This window comes from Sinocyclocheilus grahami, unplaced genomic scaffold (genome assembly GCF_001515645.1).
Source record: "Sinocyclocheilus grahami isolate Dianchi unplaced genomic scaffold, SAMN03320097.WGS_v1.1 scaffold28.1, whole genome shotgun sequence".
NCBI classification, from domain to species: Eukaryota; Metazoa; Chordata; class Actinopteri; order Cypriniformes; family Cyprinidae; genus Sinocyclocheilus; species Sinocyclocheilus grahami.
Genome location: NW_015505207.1, coordinates 1,175,641 through 1,196,674, shown reverse-complemented (window position 1 = coordinate 1,196,674; position 21,034 = coordinate 1,175,641). Strand labels below are relative to the sequence as shown.

The 21,034-nt window shown below is 38.6% G+C and overlaps 1 protein-coding gene across 4 annotated transcripts in view; it reads right to left on the bottom strand.

Annotated features, from left to right (window-relative positions):
• Positions 1-9,510, bottom strand: part of LOC107569427 (Krueppel-like factor 12) — a 42,577-nt gene extending 33,067 nt beyond the window's left edge. For 2 of the 4 annotated variants that reach the window (XM_016255542.1, XM_016255550.1), the window contains exon 1: positions 9,189-9,359. The gene's annotated coding sequence lies outside the window, so the exon portion shown is untranslated. Of the gene's footprint in view, positions 1-9,188; positions 9,361-9,388 lie in introns of those variants that run through there. The other 2 variants (XM_016255535.1, XM_016255531.1) reach the window with 2 other exon arrangements.
• Positions 9,511-21,034: the final 11,524 nt, after the last annotated feature.

The following is a 21,034-nucleotide window of genomic DNA, read 5'->3' as shown; positions in this document are numbered from 1 at the left end:
GAGATGCGTTTATGCATTTTTTTTCTATTTTACGCATTAGTAGTATATCAAGACTTCGCAAGTTCTCTAGTAAAAAAAACAAAAAAAAAAAACAACTTGGAATAAACTACAGAAAGCGAGTAAAGACCTCTCAACATTAGGCTACTAAAAAGGTCAGTTTAATCTCGCAAAACCTCCCGTTAATAAAAAATCTGACTACACTGCACAATTAATCTCTCACACTGCATCTTCGTTGTTTATGATGAATTCGGTGCTTGCACGTACACCGCTCTTATTATTATTGCAGCTTAGATGTTCAAATAGTTGCACTACTCCGCCTCAAGGAAAAGTTCATACGCCTGCTCAGAGCCTGACGTGGCGGTAAGTACTTTTCCACGTCAAAGACCGTTTTTATAAATATGAACGTTGCCGTGGATTTTAGCATACGCACACTCTAAGATCAAATCTGTGCGTACGCACATTTTATAAATGAGGCCCCAGCTGTGGACCGCAGGGTATCTCTGTTTGCTGGAAAGGTAGAAGTTCCATCCAAAGAAAACATCAGACACAGATGCGCAAACAACAATACTGTTTCACACTCGAGCTGTGCACTGTCAGATTCTTAGGGCAAATATTCACCTTTATGCTTACAACAGTGAAGTGTGACTCACTCAAGTAAACACTTATAAAAAGCACATACATATTATATACACTACTGTTGTTTGAGGTTGGTAAGATTTTTTTAATGTTTCTGAAAGAAGTCAAGAAACTGCATTTATGTGACCAAACACACAGTCAAAAAAGTAATACTGTGAAATATTATTACAGTTTAAAATGACTATTTTAAACTAAATAAACTACTTTTTTTATTTTAATAGATTTTAAAATGTAATATGTCAAATGTAATTTACTCATGGGATGGCAAAGCTGAAGTTTCAGCAGCCATTACTCCAGCCTTTATGTCACATGGTCCTCAAAAATGATTTCTTAACATGAATGTTGAAAACATTTGTGCTGCTCAGTATTTTGTGGAAAATGTTATATATTTTTCAGGATTCTTTGAAGAATACAAAGTTCAAAACAAGCGTTTATTTGAAATACAAATCTTTTTTAACATTATAAATGTCTTCACTGTCAATTTTGACCAACTGAATGTATTCTTTCTAAACAAAAGTACACTCTTAAAAATAAAGGTGCTTCACGATGCCATAGAAGAACCTTTTTTGTCTAAATGGTTCCATAAAGAACCTTTAACATCTGAAGAACCTTTCTGTTTCACAAAAGGTTCTTTGTGGCAAAAGAAGCTTCTTCAGATTATAAAAAGGTAAGAAAGAGATGGTTCTTTAAAGAACCTTTTGTGGAACCAAAAATGGTTCTTCTACGGTATCGCTGTGAAGAACCTTTTAAGAACCTTTATTTTTAAGAGTGCATTAATTTAATTCATTAAAAATCTTACTGACCCCAAGCTTTTAACTGGCAATGTATTTTTAATTATAATAATAAAAATTAACCATTTGAGTTTAGTTGAGTGGTGTGTTTGACCAGCCAATATCACTTATGCAACTAAATTTGACAATTAGTTGTATGTGCTAAAACACTGCTATTATGTTTGTTTCTAAGCTTGTGCTGAACCCAGTAAGCAACCACCCAAAACATCTTAAGAAGCGAATAGCCTTTGCAAACTGCATAGCAACACTTTAGCATCACAGTCGTTAGCTTAGCAGCACTAACATTCTCTTCAGAAGATTAAGTCTTATTATACCACCTGCTGTCATATCGGGACTAGTGATTTTCTCTTAAATGTCACTTGCCGTTACACAACTGCCATCATCGCCATAAGGGGATCGGCTATGGGCCTTTCATTCATAGTTATTCTACTGGTCGCTGAACATCACATGGAAATAAGAGCAGTCGTACTATGTATAGCAGCGTGGGTTATACAATGTAGTGGGTCTGTTAAGTGTGTTTGCGGAGGTGGATGGGAGGAGGGCTGGAGGTCTGTGGGTGGAGGTGGTGGAGCGTATTATGATCAGTACAATAACCCACTCTTCATGTCTCAGGGGGCTGGCTGCATCCTCCAGCCTTAATGGTGAAGAGGTTATTTAAGACGCCTCTCTGCAGCCTTTCAATGCCTTGTGCTACGGCCCCCTCCCCCTACACACATAAACACACACATTCAGATCACCAAACCAGGTATGAACGCACAAACACAAACTTATTTTCTACTTTGCAACTAAACACCTACAGAATTTGAGTAAGTTCGATGTGAACAGGATGGAGCTACACAGAAATCTCCCTTGCGTAAACCCAGATTCACAATTTCAGAACGTGCATATTTACACAGTTCACATCCTCTTGTAGAGCCTCCTACACACACTCTCTGATTGAGCAATGGCATTTATGCCAAACAAGAACACACACTATCACAACACACACACGACGTGAGGCACACACTCATATCGCACGTTCTGTTTTTCTCTGCAAATCTATAACTGGCGCTCTTGCCACATTGAGTAAAACAACAACTTCAGAGCAAAAATTCAGAGTTCAACTCACTTGAGCATTAAGTAATACAGGAAGTCCTTGTGAGGGTATTTTTAACCTGAAATTTGACCCATTCCGGCACCCATAGCCTCACTTAATAGAATTAGCAGCTGGGTTTATGTTCAAGCTTCATATGCAGCGTCTGCTTTTCAGTTTGCTTTTCCACGTTTTTTTGCTAATATCCGGATTTAGGTGCCAGGTATCGGAGCATAAACATAACATAACATAACAGAAAGTCCCCTTTTTTAGAAAAATATCAAGTGTAAAATGGTCTAAAATTGCTTGTGATAGATGGATAGATAGAGGTGTCACCTTCCACAGAAACATATCAAATGGAAAATGGCCAAAAATTGTTCATGACATAAATAATTAACAAATTTATGATCGCAATAGTCTCAGATTGTACATTTCTTTGAGTGTATATCAAAGAAAAATGGCCAAAAATAGTTATTTAAATAAAGATAGAAATACTCATGGTAATCTCAGTCTACATTTTCTTACATGTATAAATAAGAAATAAAAAACTGAATAAAATAAAATAAAATTAAATTAAATCCCATTCTGGCACCCATAGCCTCACCTAATAGAATAAGCAGCTGGGTTTATATTCATGCTTCACATGCAGCATCTGTTTTTCAGTTTACTTTTACAAGTTTTCTGCTAATATCCAGCATTAGGCGCCAGGTACGTGTTTGAGCAAGTCGCCAGAGGGAGGTTATACTATACGACATGGACTTACGTTTGAGTCTCTCAAAGCTGAGCCATGCATGCTGTGCTTTGCCTTTGGATAGTAATTGACTCCATATGTTGTTTGCATAATTTCTCAACCCCCCGATCGCCGGACCTACAACTGCTAACAAAGTTCATGCATATCTCAGAACATCCTACCGATGGTTTCCGAGTCCCCTGACTGACCAATTTTTAAAAAAATAAGTCAGAGCAAATCCTTAATGTATTGTTATGCTTTGAGGGATTATACTGAATCTATTTTTTCCATTAAGTTCCCAAAAGTCATCTCAGGTTAAGGGACGGCAGCTAGGTGCGCTAACGGTGTTGTCATGACGACAGGCAGAGAACAGCACATAGATAGTGTACGGCGCAGGTCTGGTCGTCTTTGATTTCTCTTATTGTCAGGCAGAGCCATACCAAGTCTAATTACTAAAGAAAAACATATGTAAATACATCACTACAGATATTCATATAAAGACTGTTCTGAATACTGTACATGACAGAAATAAAAAGTGTGATCCAGAGTTACTGACACTGATTAGTGACGGTTGTCGTGAATCATTTGTGCACGTGAAGTAGATGCAGAATTCCACATCTTGCTTTCTGTGTCAGAGTGTTCAACAATCATCCCTCCCCTCCTCACCCCTCACCCCTCACCCCTCACCACACACAGCTTCAGTAAACAAACCAGGGCTGGACACGAGGGTCAAGGGTTGAACACACCAGAGGACATGCACTAGAATATTTTGTCAGCTTAGCAAAATGTTGAAATGAGGAGGAAGAGCGAGATTATCAGACCCACGTACTGTAGTTACCCACAATTCCTTCTTTCCCCTACTCTTCTGTTGGGTAGTTTTTGTATGGGCGCTAATCACAGACATTGTTGAAGAATGATCGTGATAATCTCAGATTGTCCCTTTTCTTAGAAACATACAGCAAATGGAAATTGTTAAATAAATAAATGAATTAATAAATTCATGATCACAATCTCAAATCGTCTTTTTTCTTTGAAACATATATCAAAAAGAAAATGGCCTGAAATTGTTTAATCACTCCAATTTATATAAATTAAATTATGTAAATAAATAAATATACATTTCATTTATTTACATAATTTGTATTTATTTATTTATTGTCAATTATTTATTTATTTATGAAACAATTTCAGACCATTTTCCATTTGTTGTTTCTCAGAAAAAAAATATGTATTTATTTTCTTAGAAACATCAAATGGAAATGGTCTGAAATTGTTCAATAAATAAATAAATACTAATGATAATCTCAGATTGTACCTTTTTAGAGTGAACATCAAATGGAACATGACCTAAAATGATTAATGACAAAAAGAAATTTAAAAAAATGCATGATCGTAATAATCACAAATTGTCCCAATTTTTAAATAACATATATCAAATGAAAAATGAATCGAATCTGTGAAATAAATAAATAAATAAACAGGAAAACTATCTGGACATAAATAAACTAAATGTATAAATATTCATGACTATCTCAGACAGTACGTTTTGTTATGGTGTAAAAAATATATAAAATTAAATTAAATAAAAATACTCATGATAATCTCAGATGATCCCTTTTATACAGCATACATAAGATGGAAAGTAGGTGAACATACTAAGTAGTGGCATCCATATCCCTCCTGTATTACCAAACAATAAAAACATTCCTTTCTGAGTTGGCAGACATTTGGGAGTCATTATTCAATTGAAGGACACTGTCTCTGTCACATGCTTCAGTTTACTCACTGACATGCATGAAGCCAGCCTCAGTGCAAATACATACTGTATGTCATGATACAATAAGGAATGACAAATTATTTTTCATACTATGCACCACAGAAATCATTCAGGTTATGCAGAACACACACCTGGATCCGTCAGTGCAGTGAAGGGTATCATTAAAACGACATGCCCTCTGTGCCTCCAGACAAGACCGGTGACAGACCCAACATTACCTCAACAAGTCCACACTACGAATGTGCTGTGCTCTTTAGCTGTTTGTCACTAAAGTAGGATTGAGGGCAAAGCTGAGCATTTGATCAGCTGGGGCCGACAGCTATGTAGACCACAGGGGCATTCCTGAGTCCCCTGGGTTGAGCCTGGGACAGATGGGGCCGGTTTGGGACTGAATCCAGCCCACTTCCTGGGCTGAAGCTCTGGGGGTATCTTTCGAGGATTTCCCAGATAATCCCTTCGGCAAGGTGTCCAGTCTCAGGCGAGTCCCATCAATAATTCACAATCCCCAGCCTACCTGTGTGAAGCTCCTCTGAGCAGAAGGGCGCTAACCTTTAATTCCCCATCCACATGGCCAGCAGGGCCCACTTGTGTGGCTAGAGAGACCGCTTTAATGGAATCCTCCAGCATGACGTAAAGCAGAGGTGATAAGCAGATACGCTGTCCTGTGATTATTGGGTCCCATTATTGAGCCCTCTATCTAGCTGATTGCTATCTGGGAGCCACGGATAAAATCCTCCAATACTCTTCTGATAGAGGCCATAGAGTCAAACAAATATACTTCACAAAGTCAATGAATCAAATCAAATGTTGGATTTTTATTAGTGTGTATCTAACATGCTTTTAAATATATCAGTATGCAACATTCAAAAGTTTGGGGTTGGTAAAATGTCAATGTTTTTTAATTTAGTTTCTTATGCTGACCAAGTCTGCATTTCTATAATCAAAAATTCAGTAAAAATTTTAGACGCTTATAGGCTATGCTCGTGCCCAGTCCATGCAATGAACGCACGTTATTGAATTATGTTTTTTTTTTCTTTTAGAACATTAAAACTGCTCAGGTAATTTCAGTGGTAGGCTATGATACATGTTCGTGTATTAAACTCCTCATAACTCACAAACTCACAAATATTTCTGCCTGTTTTCGCTCGTTGTCAGCCTCTGCTTTTCTGCAACAGACTGAAGCCTCCGTGTGAATTCAGCGCCTTGCATTCAGCTAATAAAAGAAAAATGCTGCAATTTTCTGGAGTTGTTTTATGATTGTTTGGGCAGTCTCAAGCTATAGCTTAAACTTCTCAAAATATAGTCCGCTTCAGATTAGTTTTAATAAATTCTAATTCTGATTGGGTGGGCAAGACAGTAATTTGGGTGGGCTCAGCTATTATTATTATTATTGTTATACTTTATTCTCAAATTAATAATGTTGACAACATCAGCATTGCGTGACTATGAGTATAGTGTGTATTAGCGTGTAGATTTAAATTGCTGTACAGTCATTGTCATACCATTCGAATTTCATATTAAGAAATTATTTTAACCCAAAAAGAAAATTATGCTCCCTTCGAACTGGTTGTCTTTAAAATACAAATCCTGTGAAATCCCAGGCTATCTGTAATCAGAAACACATTTAAAACTGGAATATAATTTAATTTCACTCACTTGTGTTTCATAAACACATAATCCTTTCTGTATTATAATCCGCCATAAAAATGATACATTTAATTATTCCAGCTGCTATGAGAAAAAGCTATAAACGATCCGCCACCTGCAGGATCCTCACATGTGATAGCTTAGTAGCCGGGACAACTTCTTTATGTTTACAGACGTGATGTAATGACACAGCGGCATGCTCGAATTTCCCATGAAAACTTACCCATATCATTCAAATTAGAAAACATTATTATAAGCTAACAATTGTGAATCAGGCTAAAGTAAGGCAATAGTTTTGAACACTAGCTGGTTATGTACTTGCTCAAATATTGATTTTGGATCATTTTTAACCAAAAAAAGTTACGGACTGCAGCTTTAAGCATAAAATGTGTTTTAATGTCACTATTGATGAATATTGTATGATCTTTGAATAATATCGGTCTTTAAATGCACAATATTTAAAATATACTTGCAATAGTTCCACTTTAGCACAATCAAGTAAACTTCAGTACATCTTCAGTTGGACTTCAGCACTAATTCAACACAATAAAAGTGCATTAAGCACAAAATAAGTAGGCTATACCAGTTTATTATGCCAAAAGTACAATTGCAGGGTATTTTTATTAACTACATACAGAAATATGTAAATTAATTTGTAGTATATTTAGCATGAAATAAATGCATTTCAAATACATTATAGTATATTAATTTTTCACTAGGGCACAAAGTTTAAAAGAACATTAATAAATCTTTTGTGATATTATAAATGCCTTTCTGCCTTTTGATCAATTCAATGCATCCTTGGTTAAGAAAAGTATTCATTTCTTTAAAACAACAACAACATGGATTTGATTCTAAAAAAATCTAATTAAATGCATTCAAAAGAGATGTCTATCTAAATATACAATTAAAATCAATTAGATTTGAACATGCTAAAACTGATCCAACTAATTGTCTTACGACAATGTAGGTTCTGCCCATCTGTGCAAAACTCTCCGCCACAACGCTAGGGTCTTCTGGGTGGTTGCCAGGGCTTTAGTCGTGGTTGCTAAGGATGTTCTGACTGGCTTGTAGCATGTTGCTTTGCAGTTGCTAAGGTGTTCCAAGTGGTTGCTAGGTGGTTACTTACTGACCCAACACATGAGAGACCACCTCAAAGACACTCCTTCAAAGATCCTTTATTCAGTGTGAATCTAAGGGCTTTTTTTCCACCCGTTTTATAGTCCGCCAGGTGAAAATCGTAAATCTGATCACTTAGTCCAACTCTGCTGAACAAGCCACACTATTTGAGGCATCACTCAAATGCCTAACCATAAAAATGAGGAATAATATAACAGGAACTGTTGCTTACCGAGCACCACTAAATGCCAATTGTGGTCACCATGAACTACAGTATCAGCAGCAATAGTATAATTTACTAGTGTTTTGGACAACACATACACTCACTTTAGCAAGGGTCTTAACCGCAGTAAGAGCATTAAATAACCTCATCTCTGGCAGAATAGCCTTGAGCAGCAGTGGCTGCCTCACAGTTTAAGGCTGAGTGACCAACATTTGCACTGTGTAGAGTCAGGACATTTACCGTATCAAAGTACACACACACATAGGGGATCCTACCTCCACCCACAATTACACACACACACACAAATGCACATCGACCTCCACACCACACTCTCTCCGCGAACAAATGTCTTCGCTGTCAATTGCGGCCAGGTCTGCCGTAATTGAAAAGAACAGCCACGGGTCAGCCCACAGACACGGCGCACCAAGCCAGGAGCCTGTCACTGACAGCCAGCCATCAATACCAATGACTGTTCCTTGAGGAGCAGATGACATCCACGACACCACCCATGCAACACCCCGGCGCACACATACAAACGCTTGCCTCCCGCCCCCTCACTGTCCTTCCTCCGCTACTCGCGTCTCTGATTCCTACCCCAGTTTGTCACCACACTAACTCCACTCACCGGGAAGCCTGTCATCTCTTCGGAGATGCACGTGCCATCGGCAAATGCATGCATACACGCTCGTACTCACTTACGCTCATGCATGCATGCCAAACGAGGGGGATCAAACTTTTTTGAGAGTGGAACAGTGGCCACTTAGAGACCTCTGCCTCCCTTCCCTGGCACACACTTTTCTCAGAGCGTGTCAACCCAGAAAAAACACTTTTCCCGTTTAAAAAACTAAATCTTACTAAACGACCTATATAAAATCCTACACATACTTTGTGAACTCTGTTGAGACACTTCAAACCACTTTATGGAACATTTTATTGTATATAGCACTTATTATAGATTGAAAACTGAAAAAAAAACAATGACATCACGCTTATATGTCACATCTTTAGCCACCTGCATTGTGCAATTGTTAAAGAAGGCTGGACAGCATCAGACTTGTCGTTTGGCGTAAGACTACAGTGACAGCTGAACAAGATGCACAGAGCAGAGACAAACAAGCAAGACAGAGGCATTCAAAGAAGAAAAGGAAAAAGAACAGAGAGAAAAAGCAAAGGAGAAGAAAATATACACAGACCTGACCAGGAGCTGCAGAGCGACAGAAACTGTCTTCCTTATACAGTCCTCTCAGTCTCTCTCTCTCTCTCTCTGTGTGTGTGTGTGTGTGTGTGTGTGTGTGTGACTCCCTCCCCTCTCAGCTCCTCTCAGCTGCTCAGGGCAGTTCTCAGGAAATGAATGGGAGCTCACAGAGAACTGTTGTACTTGCAAATGACTTACCACGGTCACATGATCCGCTAAATGTAGGGTGGGCCGGTGGGTGGAGGCTTCATAAGCAAGAGAAGACAATATACGCTAAGCTTTAACAGCATGCATCGAATTACACGGGGCCCCTCGTGGGAGGTTTCCGACATGTCTCTGAGCCCAGGCAGCGGAGAAACGCTAGAGTACCTCCCCGTTTAAAGGGGAAGAGAGAAAAAGAGAGAGAGATGGGGAGATGGAGGGAGAGAAAGTAGGTATATTTCCTCACATTATTATTATCAAAACTGTCACGCTGTATTACAGTCTTACATTTAAAACCTCACTTGCAGTTTTCTTTTTGGCGATTAAGAGCAAAAATTTGATTTTGATGTACTGTAATATTCATCCCAAATTGAAAACATCAAAATTTGAGTTTATTATCCTACAGTAATTATCTGTAGACATTTAACATACAAAGAAATACCGTGAAATATTTTGTGTCTGTATTAAGCGGTTTCAGTAAGAAACCATCTGCTGAGAAAGTAAATATAAAAATATAAATCCCAGCCACACGCAGCTCTTAATTGGCTCAATTTCTGTTAGTCATCACACACTGCTCTCCTTCAGATTACGAATGCCTCTCTACTGAAATTCAACAGAAGCCATTTATTGCTGTTCATGCAAGCATGCATAAGGGAATGTTGTGAAAGCTCAACCATGGTTTGTTGAAGAGGCAGCTACGGTTTTCAAGATGCATATTCGCTCTTCTGGGAATCCTAATTAATGTATAGGAAACGTAGCTAATTTGCATCTCTGATAGACTTTGTGTTCTGCACACACGCATATTGATGGGGTGGATAGTGATTTAAAGAATACTGGCCATCTTAGACTTACTTAACCCAATCCCGCCTTATTTATGTTGCAATACAGCTGGACAGATTTATTTAATGTTGCAAGAAAATCAAGTATTTCAAATTAACTGTATGCAATGGAGACTTAAATTTGGAACCCTCGCAGCCTTTAATAAGACAATTAAAGGCTGTGCAGAGGCATCCTTAACAGTCCATTTCCTATAGATAGTGATTTTAAATACTGAGGTGTAACATCAAATATTTTGGCACTTGAGACATGCAGATGAAATTTCTCAGATCTAAAAAGTAATGTAATATTGATTCCTGCAAAGGAGAACCCATGTCCGCTGTAACTGTGTGATAATTATACGACATATCAATACAAGATCATCATTGTGAATTACACGGGAGAAAACAAAGACTTGTATTCTTGTGTCTGACAAAATGGCCATTGAAATACCGCTCTGCTGATGCTTTTAATGCTGATTAGCCCTGATGCTTCTTTATGAAATGCTATACCACCCAGCTGCAGCCTCTGACAAGAGTGGCAATTTCCCCAGCAATAATGACATCGAGGAAGCAGTCCCGCTCTGCCCGCACACCCAGCCCAGCCTGGCACACAAAGGGTCCTGGCATGTCTTGTAAAGGGCTGAACTGGAATCAGGCGTTCCAGTGGGAGGGTGAGCCGTGTATGGAACTCTGCCAGGGAACATGGCCCCATCTTAGCTCCCCTGCAAAGAGGAGAGAGAGAAAGGAAGACAGAAAAAGAGTGAACACCCTTGATTACAGCTGTGGCACGGAAAGGACCCAAGGTGATTAGGTGGGCTCCAATGTCCGTGTTTACCATGGTTAACTACACAGCAGGCAAACAGTTGGTGTAAGGTGATAAGATTAACCAAACCCATGTAGGCCAGTATATACACATTTACACTTCAACCATAAATTACATGCTAACAAAGAATCCGGTTCCATCTGCCTGGTCCAAAGTATAGACGTGACTGTCATCCCTCCAGCAATCCTAATTTATTTCAGCATTAGAAAGGACATGTCTACGGGGTCCATTTTAAAAGGATAGTTTGTCAATATATTAATTCTTATGATGCTCAAACCTGATCGACTTTCTCTCTTGTGTGAAACACAAAAGGAGATGTTTAGCAGACTATCCAAGCTGCTCTTTTCTATCCAATGGACGTGAATGGTAACCATGACTGCCCCTGGTCCACATGGCTTAAAAATTCAGTTTTACACATTAAATAATATGATTAAAATGACATGAGAGATTTTGTTTTGTATTTTGGTAAACCTTTTAACATTTAGACAGCTTTGACTGTGACAGTTTGATAAGAAAAACTTACAAACTGATCAAAACAATAACTCCAATGTCCTAGTGTGAAGAACTAGCGTTTGATGAGGGCAATGGTGGGCCATCAACAAACAAAGTACTTAGCGATCTACGGCAGAGCATGGAAACTGGGAAATGTGTTGATGGCGCATTAGCCATACAGCTTTCCCGGCTGCATAAGAGACCCGGTCACTGCACCACAAATGCGTCTCCCGCTGGGTAACTCACCGCTGTCTGTGAGCCTGCCCTGCACGTTCTGCACAGAACAAGAAAAGGGATCACTTCACAGCATTTCACTGTCAAATTTGACTGGAATATAAATATCACGACATTGAGCACGTCCTTTACAGCTGTAATTGAGAACTGTCACTACGATAATAGATTTGTGTTCTGACTAAGAGTCTATTTATTGTTCAATTTCAAATTAAATCAATCACAAAGAGATTCAAAGTGAAATTAAATTATATGTCTGGATTAGAAATCAAAGGTAGGTTCAGCCCCTGCAGTAGTTCAAGTTCAAGTTCATTTTATTTGTAGAGCACATATACAACAGCCACCAGGCTGACCAAAGTGCTTTCCAGAAGAGCAACAATTTTACCACATACACAGAGAACAAACCAGATGAAAATGTAAAACCGCACGTTTAAAAATGACCATATCACAGTAGTCAATACACTAAGGAAAACAAATAAGTTTTTAGCAAGGACTTAAAAACAGACAAAGAAGGGGCCATTCTAATCTCTAAAGGTAGGGTATTCCAGAGTCGTGGCCCTGCCACTGCAAATGCACGCTCCCCTCTACGCTTAAGCCTAACGTGAGGGACCACCAACAAGGCCTGGTCACAGGATCGTAGGCTTCTAGACGGAGTATAGAAGTAAAGAAGGTCAGATAGATAGACAGGAGCTTGGTTATGTAGTGATTTATATACAAAGAGGAGAATTTTAAAGTCTATTCTCTGACAAACCGGCAACCAGTGTAGAGATCTAAGAATTGGAGTGATGTGTTCATGTTTACGACACTTTAAAAGAAGTCTGGCAGCAGCATTTTGGACAAGCTGAAGACACGCAATTTGAGATTTAGATATACCGCAATATAAAGAATTGTAGTAATCTAGACGAGACGTAACGAACGCATGAACAGTAAATTTAGAAGCTAATTGAAAATTATATTCCTGAAAGGTTATTATATTCTTTGAATTTTAATACGATCAAACTGCAATGATGCATGGACATGGCTCTTTCCCAGTTTTAGACTCTGAATCCACTTACAAACAAGTAGCATGATATTATCAAACAAATAAAAAAATTGCTAATTGTACAGTACCATCATACCATATTATCAACAAATTATTTTAATTCATATAAGAAGATATTCCTAAATGAATCATGAGAAAATTGGCAAAATTATATTTTAATGTAAGATTCATCATCTGTTCCATGTTAAACATAAGAGGAAGTTAATTGAGAATAAGCAGTTTCTAGTTGAATACAAATGAAAGAATCTGGTTTGCTTCAGTTATTAAAACAATATGTGCATTTTGTGGGTGAGGTCATGCTCAGAGGTCCACAGCTCAAATCATCCAGAAGATCTGAGAAAGACAAGTCTGTTGTGGCAGGGTGTTCCTCAATGTTGTCTGGTCATTTCATTTGTATAGGCTCTGATCTCTTAAGTGTGATAAACAGTTTGCTACAATTCTGGGAGAAACCTTGTGTTTTCTCAATGGCATGCCAGTTCAAATCAAGTTTAGTCTCAAATGTTTGAACATTCCTCTTTTTAGGCTCTATAACAGAAATACATATACATACATTTGAAATGATTTTGAAATAGATGAGGCCAGCATGATTATTATTATTGCTCACTGTTTGGGTAATGGATCTGTTTTAAAATAAAGTGAATAATGCAAATGTAAATGATGCTTCAAATGAAGTAGTGTTTAAAGGAGAGGTGTGCAGCTTCTTTTCAAAGTGATCGGACTGATGATTTTAGCCTGTCAGAGGATAATCCAAGCGAAAAATCATGCATGCTTACACTGAAGGGGGGAGCTGAGCCATATCTAGGGACCAGAAAATCATAGAGACTTGTGCCTTTTTTTGACTTGGTCCAGTTAGCAACCTCCCAGAACAGCCTAGCAACCACTCATGACACCTTAGCAACCGTATAGCAATGGCCTGGCAACCACTCACAACACCCTAGCACATTTTTTTTTTTTCAGAAAATCCAGACATTCAGTTCTTTCAAATGTTATGGAAGGTTTACTGTGAAATTTCCACCCGTTTTCAAAAGCCAAAAAAGGACCACAGAGCACAGAAGGACTGTAAAAACGAGATCAGGGACTTGGGGTCAATGGTTGTATTTCTTTAACTAGTATAAAGATGCCATTAAATAAACATTTGCGTGAAGTCTGTGCTGAACCAGTCTTTTTCTGGCTAACAAGTGTATTATTCCAGTAAACGTTCTTCAGTGTGGAGTTCAGAAGCACATGACATGTGCATGCTCGGGGGCCAGGGCTCTTCAGGAGGCAGTGTGTGTGTGTGTGTGTGTGTGTGTGTGTGTGTGCGTGCGTGTGTGTGTGTGTGTGTGTGTGTGTCCACCTGCACAGACCCTGGCTGTAAAGACGGGGCTCTGGCTGGTGTGGCTGCAGGGTCTGAATCGGGTCTGCATCTATGTGCAGTGGCCAAGGTCAGCACATCACCGCAGGGCAGAAGCAGAGGCAGGGGCAGGAGCGGGGGCGGCTGCCTAAACACCACCACTACCTCTTCGGTGTCCAATAGCAACTGCATCTGCAGAAGGAAGAAGTGTGCACTCTGTGGGCAACTGCCAACACCGGCACACACAAACACACACACTAAAACAGATAGATCACTGCTGATGTTTGTGGACATGCACAAACACACAAAACTACTGGAGAAATGGAGCTTTGTAAAGGACAGCTGTGAAAGTATCAAGCGATGTGTTCTCAGACAGCCAGGCTGAGTATTATGTGATCTCCACTCAGATCCATTACCTGGATCATTTTCCCTCACTGGGTCTGACTTAGCAAAGGCGGGGCTGACATTTAACCCCCAGCAAACTGCTACCAAAAGTCACCTGAGAATGAGCGATGGGCGTAGATACGACTACCCAACTTCGTTAATAAATAATTATACAGTCATTCACACATTTTCCTCTACTTTTTGGAATTTCACAGGCAAATTAATTTAGCTAGAAAGAGTTGAGGTAAATGCTTTGTTCCAAAACCTATTGGACTGTCCATGAGGCAGTATTTTAAGGCATCACAGTAATGCTCACTACCTTTTATTGTCCTAAAAGGTAAACAGCGCAATTATGTCTCCCAAGATACCTTGTTTTAGTCATATTCTAAGACAGGATCACTTATGTTCTCCACAGAGAAGGCATTTCCAGAATGTACTGCGACGGACTTAAAAATCCAAGATGACAACCGAAGTGAGAGACACATACTGTATATAGGCCTATAGTGATATTTCAATCAAAACCAAAGGTATGGTGATGGTGAAATTTTCACAGGCAAAAGAAAATCTTGTGTCAATAATGTAATGATGCATGAAACAAAGTTCCCACAGAAGTAACTTTCATACCAAGTAGCTTTCTGTTGGACAACGCAGAGAGCCCATGTGACCAACTAGAACCCATTGCGAAATCTTTTGCCCTCACGTGAAATTCCACATCATGTGGATTCCTGTTGGATTTTGCCCGTAAATTTCTCAAAACAATAAATGTGACTAAAAAATAAGTTTTACGTGCCAAAATAAGTGCCAATTTAGCTTTGCATTGTTACAATGTCAGTAGTGTATGTAAATAAACAATGTGTACTTTTTTCTCTCTGTGTTAATATGATTTGACAGCTCCAGATCTTTGTTAAAACTATAGATCGAACTTTCTCATTTTTGCATTCCGCGCACATAGACAGTTGGATCAACAAAAGGGCAGTATCAAAATCAAAAGTGCATTATGGGTAATGAAGGCAAAACAGAACGTCACAGCTCTTTTTCTCGGTTTTCTCATTTTTAGAGTATCACACTATTAGCTTAGCAAAGTGCTGACATAAAACTCCACCGAAATCAATTGTGAGGCGTTTCTCCTGTGGAGACAGCTATTTGTATATCATGCAGATTTGCTGCCTATGTACAGTATTTCAAACTAGTCACATGACATTAGGATGCTGCCTCAGAAGTCAGATGCCTATGTACGCAGGTATGTAGGTTTTAGAAAAGACATTGTCGAATATCGTCATATAAACCATACTCTTCCCTTATATCACATTACCACAATTTTACTATAGTAGCTCTATAGTAACACTAAATGCAGAAACATAGTTAATTTTAATCTAAGCATTACATTTAGTACCCATCCATGGTTTTACCTGCTGTTATGGTTTTAACACAAATACCACAGTTTAACTATAGTTGCTATATGGGCAATTTTAATAAGGATTTGTTTAGTTTCAGCAGAGTTGAAAGCAAATGCAATGCTAATCAATCTGTCATAAGGAACGTTAACAGCCCCTGGCCACATCTGAAGGGCTAAATACTGTACACAGAGCGCACCCATCACCGAGCCACATGGACACAAGAAGAGCATTGGGTTTGTGTTGAACCTTTTGTTGTTCTTTCCCCAGCCAGCAGCCTTGGTTTAGTTGAAGAGAGGCCTCCCCTTGTTTCCAAGCAGCTCCACCCCTCCCACCCAGGCTCAGGGTTGGGAACAGCCAGTGCTGTTCATTGTGGGGGCTTTCGGTACACGGTGGAGGCTGCCAGCAGGTAGCCATGGCAACAACACTGCTTTCACTCTCTACTTTTTTGTGCTTTAAAAGGGGACTGTGGAGAATTGGAGGGGCCCTCATCACAGGCCAAATTAAAGAGGTCACAGTCATTTGCTGGCACCAGTTGAAATAATCATAGAGACGGATGTGTTGCAAAGCAACGGTGAAATGGAGGGGGAAAATGAGCATATTAAACAGTCAGCTCGTTCAGTTGTAATATGATTAATTTAGTGGGAAATTGGAAGAGAAATTACAAGAAATGCATTTGTAAGAAGAGTTCGGGGTAATTACGAGCACAAGCATTCTGCGTTAATATAAGGGAACAGCATTCTTTTCAGACCAGAGTTGGGTATGCAAGCATCTAACTTTAACGAGAAGTGCAGACAAGCTTTATCTTTCAGCAAACCCCTCAAATCAATAGGCGTGAGTGAGTGCTGTTTAGTCGAACACTACGTATTTACAATCAGGAGGGACTGACTGCTCGACATGCATGCTTGCAGCATTCTGTACACATTCTGATTTTTACCAAATTTCTTGCATAGTGTATGAGCCAAACCTTATAATCCAGATCATGTATATTTACATTTTGGCAAGGGTTAGAATTCCACAAGCCACAAAACCCTTGACTCTGACTGGGTCTATTTCCTGTATTTTCATCAGCTTTTTGTGTCTTTAACTCGGCACGGGTGTAAAACAGGAAAACTGATATCACTGTAAAACGCTGGAATGTCTCATATTGGTGAAGGCTGTTTTGACTTTATGATACTGACCCGGGCAAGTCACTCAAAGCTGCTTATTTTTAGTTGGATTTTACTGAACTTAATCAGGAGTGGGATTTGATTTATTGCCAGTGTAAATCAAACACTTGAAGAGGTGCATGCGGCCAAGCCTGGGGTGAATTGCTGTAAAGAATATTACAATTAGATTGTAAAAATAGAAATGGTTTGGTTGTGATGCATTCTGATTAAACACAATTTGTCATATCAGGAATTTCCACAAGAGAGGTCCAAAACTGAATGTAAGGCTTCAACTCATGCAAGAACAGTGAGTTTATGAGGACATTGTTGGCAAAAGCATTTAGTTAAGATCTCATACAAGGTCATTTTGGGTCAATGATGTGACGCTCAATTTTTTGCACACACACACACACACACACACACACACACACAAACATTAGAGTAAGATGAGGGAGACAAGACAGTGTTGGGGTGCTTCAGAACAGTTCTGAAAACCACTGCATTTCAGAGACATGTTCTTAAAGGTGTCTTATATATAACAAATACGTACATAAGCTTTAATTGCCTTTTTTGGTAACTTCATGACTTAACATGACTTAATATAACTATGAAAAGGCATGCTCGTAGTTTCTTTTGTGCTTTAATATGAAATTATACAATAACACACAATAACAAATCATGATGCTGCTACATTAAGTATGACATCTCAAAGAAAAAACACATTTTTGCATTGTTCACTGATCTTAAGCCAGAATCATTTAGCATCAGACCTCATTTTAGACTATGCGCAATTACATTTCCTTCAAAATTGGTAATTCATGGCTCATAATGCAAAAAAATGCAAAACAAATCATATTAAGACAATAGCAGAGAAAGCACAAGCAACGTGTTTCATCAAGTTACATATGACTTAGCTTCACAAGCCTAAAAACACTGGATCACTTGCAAGCCATGACATCATTCTACCCGTTTCGCCCACCTCTAAGTTTAATTATCTTTCAGCATGGTTGTGCGTGTGTATACTTCAATTATTCACACTATTCTGAAAAACCCATGAACATTTGCTCTAAACTGCCTATTATTTAGCTCGCATTTCTGTGAGATCTCAGAACGATGGCGAATCTTTCGAACATCACAGCGCACTAACTATTTAATTGACACATGTGCACCTTGCTCACAAACTCCTTTACTCGTCTTTCTCACTACCACCCACCCAGCCTCCTCCCTTTCCTGTGTGGTAGACTAACAGGAGACATCGCCCAAACTCATGCTTGACTTCCCCCACATTTGCAGCAGATGGCCCTCACCATCGAGTCTGATGGAGGAATTCATCTGGCAGGGCTTCCTGACCAGGGCCGCCCCTCCTCTACAACACTGACTGACCTATTTGTATTCTCTGCACAGCAGATGAGGCACCCTGCCCTCTTCGCTCTGGGCATCTGGGGACTGGCTGTGGGAACCAGAGCCAGCCTTTCCTGGCAGGAGCTTGCCGTAACCCTCTGAAGCTTCTTGACACGCTTATATGCACAGAGGGAGAGAGAGTGTCCAGCCTCATGTCCTCACTCTCACCTGGGCATGTGGAGGTCTGAGTGTATCCTGAACAGAAAGGACCAGTGGTCAGTGCTCTGATTGGCTCTGATGTTCTACTAAACCATTAATAACACAAATGTGACACTTAACTTCAAACTTGACTCTACCAAAGTATGATGTTTTGTAATAAGTTGAACTATGTCCTTTTGATGTTATTATGAGTTTCCAACTTGCCATTATTACTTATTTTTCTAACACTGCAAAATCTTTCTCTCTTTACAAAGAGTACAAATTTTGAGTGTCATTGTACCAGATGTAAATATGTGTTTTTTTGAGACTGGAGTGTTAGTTGAATAACCTGTTGATTGCACTTGTTCATTGTCTACTGTGATTGAAAGGGTTGCTCATGTGATTAACCAGTTGTTGGTATACAGGTGCATCTCAATAAATTAGAATGTCGTGGAAAAGTTCATTTATTTCAGTAATTCAACTCAAATTGTGAAACTCGTGTATTAAATAAATTCAATGTACACAGACTGAAGTAGTTTAAGTCTTTGGTTCTTTTAATTGTGATGATTTTGGCTCACATTTAACAAAAACCCTCCAATTCACTATCTCAACTAATTAGAATACTTCATAAGACCAATAAAAAAAAACATTTTTAGTGAATTGTAGGCCTTCTGGAAAGTATGTTCATTTACTGTACATGTACTCAATACTTGGTAGGGGCTCCTTTTGCTTTAATTACTGCCTCAATTCGGCGTGGCATGGAGGTGATCAGTTTGTGGCACTGCTGAGGTGGTATGGAAGCCCAGGTTTCTTTGACAGTGGCCTTCAGCTCATCTGCATTTTTTGGTCTCTTGTGATTCTCTATGGGGTTCAGGTAGGGCTGGACGATATGGCCAAAACTGATATCACGATATATTTCTTAATTTCGGTCGATAAGATCAAAATTTTGATATCGATATGAACACTATTTATCTGAAATAGAAATCTTTTGTAACATTATAAATGCCTTTATCATCACTTTTGATCAATTTTAAGCATCCTTGCTAAATAAAAGTATTAATTTCTATAATTTCTTTCCCCAAAAAAAGTACAAAAATTATACTGAATGGAATAGTGTATAATGTTACAAAAGCTTTTTATTTCAGATAAATGCTGATCTTTGGATCTTTCTATTCATCAAAGAATCCTGAAAAATTTACTCAACTGTTTTAAATATCGATAATCAGCAAATCAGCATATTAGAATGATTTCTGAAGGATCATGTGACACTGAAGACTGGAGTAATGATGCTGAAAATTTAGCTATGTATGATCACAGGAATAAATTACATTTTAAAATCTATTCAAATAGAAAGCAATTTTAAATAGTAAAAATATTTCAACATTTTACTGGCTTTGCTGTACTTTGGATCAAATAAATGCAGTCTTGGTGAGCAGAAGAGAATTCTTAAAAAAAAATTTAAAAAATAAAACCACATTAAAAGTCTTACTGTTCAAAAACTTTTGACTGGTAGTGTAGGCTGATTATTCTTATAGATTGAAACAAATGTGCTTCAGCCAGAAAAAAAGGGTATGAAAAGTGCTCCGAGTCGCTGCAGAAAACAAAAAAATTGAACAACAACAAAAACTGGAAATGTTGCTGGAGACGGGCTTATTTAAAATGCAAACTCATTCTCTGCCAGCAGGAGGCGCTTTTAGAGTGATAAAACTAGCGGTTTCTCCAGTAATGGCTGTAATCAAAGCAGCTCCGCTCATGAACGCTTCTTTATCAGATCAAATGAAAATGCCATCGAAACTTTTCTGAAGACAGTCAATTCCCTTCAGAGATACATTCATATAAAACACCCGCGCCTGTGAGTTGAATTACTGAAATAAATGAACTTTTCCACAACATTCTAATTTATTGAGATGCACCTGTATAAGGGGAAATAATTATGCATGCTTTACTGTTTCATAAAGTGATTCATAGTAAAGATACTGTTAAAGAAGCCATCGCAGCGTCCTTCTCTAATGTCATTATACTTCTTTTCAGAGGTACAGTACTACAAAAGCACAGGAAAGGAAAATGACAAATGGGGTGTCTTTAATGTCTAAATTATTTCTCAAATTCAGCAATGAGGATTAATAGAGAGCAAATTCATAAAAATAAGTCTACAATCAAAAGTCTAAGATTTCATAATTAACTCTTGACATCTTTTCAAAGTTCAAATTACCTGAGCTATGATATTCACATCAATTGTATAGCTCTAGACTTATTATGCATGTTAACATTTGTCCATTTTAGCTCCTAAAAAAAGGAATTTTGAGAGAAACATAATATATAATAATTAAAATAAACATAACTGAGCCCTGATAGAGCAACCTCTGAGCTATTAAGCAAATGGTTCAGAGCTCTGATTGGTTCAGAAGAAAATTAGGTCCATTTTAACACAAGTGTGAC